This window comes from Tachyglossus aculeatus, chromosome 17, assembly GCF_015852505.1.
Source record: "Tachyglossus aculeatus isolate mTacAcu1 chromosome 17, mTacAcu1.pri, whole genome shotgun sequence".
In the NCBI taxonomy this organism is placed as follows: Eukaryota; Metazoa; Chordata; class Mammalia; order Monotremata; family Tachyglossidae; genus Tachyglossus; species Tachyglossus aculeatus.
Genome location: NC_052082.1, coordinates 19235026 through 19240396, shown reverse-complemented (window position 1 = coordinate 19240396; position 5371 = coordinate 19235026). Strand labels below are relative to the sequence as shown.

Sequence of the window (5371 nt, the reverse complement as noted above, 5' to 3'; positions counted from 1 at the left end):
CTCAGTCTGGGAAGGCTCACAGTCTTACAAAAGAGGTAACTGAGGCACAGAGAAGTTAAGTGACTTGTCCAAGGTCACACAGCTGACAGTTGGCAGAGCCGGGATTTAAACCCATGACTTCTGACTTCCAAGGCTGTCTCTTTCCACTGAGCCACACTGCTTCTCTGGGGATGGGGGAGAGAGAGGATGCTTTTTGGCCTTTAGGATATCAGCGGGCTGGAACTCAAAGGAATGAATGAGACTCCACCGTCTTTCTGGGAGTCACATGTGGCCGAGACCCCTTTTCAATAAAAATTGGAAGCAGTGGAGCAACATCCAGTGCAGGAGGGAGGAATTATCTACAGAATCAGCCCGTCTCAGCCATCACCAACAATTGCTCCGAGCTCCCAGGACCAACGTTACCGGAGAATAGCAGGTTGTCTTCCTGATCTCGCAGACAGCCTGGACTTGGAAGTCTATTAGAGAAGCAGAGTGTGGCAAGAACACGGGCTTGGGATTCAGAGGGGTCATGGCTTCTAATCCCACCCCCGCCACCTGTCTGCTGTGTGACCTTGGGCAAGCCACTTAACTTCTCTGTGCCTCAGTTACAACCTCTGTAAAATGTGGATGAGGACCGTGAGCCCCACATGGGACAACCTGATTACCTTGTATTTATCCCCGAACTTATAACAGTGCTTGGCACATAGTAAGTGCTTAACAAGCACCATAATAATAATTATTTTTATTCTTATTATCGTTCCAGTTCTATTTCTGAAGTAATAAAAAGGTTTGTAAAATGTCCAAGTTTTCTGTCTTCCCAGCCCCATAGGCTACAAATCATAATAATATTGGTATTTGTTAAGCACTTACTATGTGCCAAGCACTTTTCTAAGCACTGGAGGGATACAAGATAATCAAGGTTGTCCCACCCGAGGCTCACAGTCTTAATCCCCAACTCTGAGGCACAGAGAAGGCTTGCTCAAGATTACACGGCAGGCAACGGCAGAACAAGGATTAGAACCCAGGTACTCTGACTCCTGACTCTGTGCTTCCTCCAGTAAGCTGCACAGTAGCAGCCCCTGATGCTCTTTTCCTTTTTGCCTCCGTTTCCTGCTCTAAAGGAACTATTTCTTACCTGGGATTTCATGAAAAGCAGCATGGTGTCGTGGATAGAGCAGGGCCTGGGAATCAGAAGGTCGTGGGTTCTAATCCTGCCTACACCACTTGTCTGCTGTGTGACCTTGGGCACTTCTAGACTGTGAGCCCACTGTTGGGTTGGGACCATCTCTATATGTTGCCAACTTGGACTTCCCAAGCGCTTAGTACAGTGCTCCGCACACAGTAAGCGCTCAATAAATATGATTGAATGAATGAATGAATGAATGAAAGTCACTTCTCTGCCTCAGTCACCTGATCTGAGAAATGGGGGTGGAGAGTGTGAGCCCCATGTGGGACAGGGACTGTGTCCAACCCAGTTTGCTTGCATCCACCCCAGTGCTTAGAACAGTGCCTGGCATGTAGTAAGCACTTAAAAAAATACTATTATTATTATTATTTTATTGTCTGATGTTTGAGAAGTGGCGAGATTTCACTTGGAGGGGCTAGCTGTAAAAGAAACATACAAACTCCTCTATAAACATACTAATAGCACTAAACAGGTCAAGGGAAGAGATTGGGTAAATCATTTAGAAAGTAAATTATTACTAGAGACATTGCATTTGAATGGATAAGAACACAGTGTAATGTTGTGTCAGCCTAATAAAATACAGGATGGATTTGGGGCATGATCAGACGAATATAAATGTGAAGTAGGAATGCCACAAAGGGAGGCAGGAATAAGTCAGAGACCCTGAACTCCTCATCTGAAAGCAGAGCCGTGGGGTGACAGATATACTGGGCAGTCACATATCTGCATAAATATGAATCCAGGAATGATTTATATACGGGCTGCTGTGGAGTTAAAAGTTTCAGGTGTGGTGAACAAGGACACAATGGCATACTCCATTTGGGGGAGTCCGGATGGCAAGAAAAACCATAATACCAATTATACAGAGTAGAGCCCAGGCAAAAGATGGAGCAGGAAATGAGGCAAAGGAATCAACCAAAATGAACTTTGCGCTTGGCCGTGCTGAGAGAAGAGAGAATTCATCAGAAAAGGAAGGAGGTGTGAGGGTGTGGAGGCAAAATAAGGTAGAAGAGGAGTGAAAGGGTGAATAATAATTCATCAGAAAAGGAAGGAGGTGGGTTCTAATCCTTGTTCTTTCATTGCCTTCTGTGTAATCTTGAGCAAGTCTTCCCTGTGCCTTAGTTTCCTCCTCCGTGAAGCGGGAGTTAAACACCTGCTTTGCCTCTTAGACTGTGAGCCTGTTGTGGAACAGGGTCTGTGTGTGACCTGATTAATTTGTATCTACCTCAGCGCCAGTTACAGTACTTGGCACAGAGTAAGCACTAAACAAAAACCCAGAATTATTATTACCATAGCAACAAATCAGCCAATCAATAATCAATCAAGTGTATTTATTGAGTACTTACTGCGTGCAGAGCACTACTAAGCATTTGGGGGAATTCTTCCTCCCTTCAAGGCCCTACTGAGAGCTCACCTCCTCCAGGAAGACTTCCCAGACTGAGCCCCCTCCCCATCCCCCCCGCCACCCTCCTTCCCCTCCCCACAGCACCTGTATATATGTATATATGTTTGTACGTATTCATTACTCTATTTTATTTGTACGTATTTATTCTATTTATTTTATTTTGTTAATTTGTTCTCTATCTCCCCCTTCTAGACTGTGAGCCCACTGTTGGGTAGGGACCGTCTCTATACGTTGCCAACTTGGACTTCCCAAGCGCTCAGTATAGTGCTCTGCACACAGTAAGCGCTCAATAAATACGACTGAATGAATGAATGAATAATAGAGCTGGTAGACACACACCCTGCCCACAACGAGTTCACAGTCTAGAGACATGCTAGCGCAACAAAAAACAGTGTGTATGTGTCTCGGCAGCACATATACTAAAATTGGAACGATATAGAGAAGATTAGCATGGCCCCTGCGCAAGGATGACACGCAAATTCGTGAAGCGTTCCATATTTTTCTATTTATTTTATTTTGTTAGTATGTTTGGTTTTGTTCTCTGTCTCCCCCTTCAAGACTGTGAGCCCACTGTTGGGTAGGGACTGTCTCTATATGTTGCCAACTTGTACTTCCCAAGCACTTAGTACAGTGCTCTGCACACAGTAAGCGCTCAATAAATACGATTGATTGATTGACTGATTGATTGTCTGTGGCTGTGTTTGCATCTGGGAGTGTCGTGTGGTTGAGTGTTGTCTGAGGGCCGTAATGTACGCTGATCATATCCGGAGTTAAATATTTTTACGAATAGAAAAATCAGCTCTGAGAGAGAGAGAGAGAGAGAGACAGGGAGAGTGTGATTTTCCAGTTTTGCTGTAACACTCAGTAACTCCTGGACCACCTCCAATAAGAACCCTCCCGTCTTAAGTAACCACTTTAAAACCTCCCCAAGGTTTCCAAAGTAATTTCATTTGACCTTTGGTTGAAAGCCACCCTCACCCCCATCCTCTTGGACTTGGCAACTGCCTTTCACTGGTCTCTTAGGTGAATAAGTAAGATAAGTTGCACATGTGATGTTGTCATGCCTCTTATCAAGCCTCTGCATGGGAAAGCCCCACGTCTGCTCCTTGCAGATGGTTTATTGAAATAGATATTATTAATGGGTTTTAATTGTGTTTTAAAGTATAAAGCACCCGCATAGGAATAGTCCTGATAGGCTTGAAGAAACTCAATAAAAAGGATAACTAAGTAGCATATGTCCTAAAAGAGTTTCGTACTTTCTGTCATTTTAATCGATCTTGGCCATTAACCTGGAAAACGTCAACCAGGAGTTTTATTGTGATTTGCCTCTGATTGGACAATAGTCAGAATACGGTTAAGGGAGTCCCATTTCCCTGCCCTTCTGCTCACCCCAAATTGCCATCTTTGTAACTCACCAATTTCTCCAGGAAACAATGAACATTCTCATCTATTAGAGTCTCTAAAGCTCACCTGGACAGCACTCTTCAAGTACCCAGCTTACTGCCGTGTGGGCTAACAGTTATCCGCTAAGGTTTTTAGAGAAACTGGGAGTTGACTTATGTGTCCAAATGAACCACCTCTCCCACTATATTGGAAGCTTCTTGAGGGCAGGGGTCAGTTCTACAAACAACTGTATCCTTCCGAGTGCTTAGGACAGTGCTCTTCACAGAGTGAGCTCTCAACACTGCCAATTGTCAGAAGTTAAGTGGGCAAGTCACTTAACTTCCCTGTGCCTCAGTTACCTCATCTGTAAAATGGGGAGTTAGACTGTGAGCCCCCCGAGGGACAACCTGATCACCTTGTAACCTCCCCAGCACTTAGAATAGTGCTTTGCCCATAGTAAGCGCTTAATAAATGCACTATTTTGTTATTATTATTTATTAGTAAAGTAATTAATATTATTGATCAATACATTAAATTAATAACTTAACAAATAATTAATTAATTATTTATTCATTATTATCTTCTTTTATTTGTACCTATTTATTCTATTTATTTTATTTTGTTAATATGTTTTGTTTTCTTGTCTGTCTCCCCCTTCTAGACTGTGAGCCCGCTGTCGGGTAGGGACCGTCTCTAGATGTTGCCGGCTTATACTTCCCAAGTGCTTAATACAGTGCGCTGCACACAGTAAGTGCTCAGTAAATATGATTGAATGAGTGAAATGCCATTATTATTATTATTACTATTATTAATAGTAAATATGATTGATTGATCCCACCTAAGTTCCACCGGGATCAGCTCAAGAGAAAACACAAAGGAAACAAAACGAAACAAATTCCTGAAAACAAAAAGAGAGAAAATATAGCCAGTCTAGGAGACCAGCAGGGCCCATGAGCCCCAAATCGGAATCAGAAGAGTGAGAGAAAGGGTGAGGTGGATGATGTTAATGGATAAAAAAAAATCACTCAGCATTAGCAAGAAATGAAATATAGAAGTAAACACCTCTGTAGTTAGCAGGGTCAAAAGAGACACAATGATGCAAAGTTAGGAAAACCCTTGGGGTCAGAACTAAGTCGGGACATCAGTACCTGTACCAAGCACCAAGTACTTACCGACAGGCCGTGACCCCAGAGATATCTGTAGCATTTTCCTTCCTGCACACTCTGTGGCCCAGCAAACTGATTTCTCTCCCTGCCATCCAGGATTCTAGACTGTGAGCCCACTTTCTAGACTGTGAGCCCACTGTTGGGTAGGGACTGTCTCTATATGTTGCCAATTTGTACTTCCCAAGCGCTTAGTACAGTGCTCTGCACATAGTAAGCGCTCAATAAATACGATTGATGATGATCCAGGGCCCC

General features: G+C 43.5%; 1 non-coding gene across 1 annotated transcript; it reads left to right on the top strand.

The window, feature by feature from the left end:
* Positions 1–2969: 2969 nt before the first annotated feature.
* Positions 2970–3072, top strand: LOC119939875. Its single transcript, XR_005454830.1, has one exon. It is a non-coding gene; the product is annotated as a U6 spliceosomal RNA (small nuclear RNA).
* The last annotated feature ends 2299 nt before the right edge of the window (positions 3073–5371 follow it).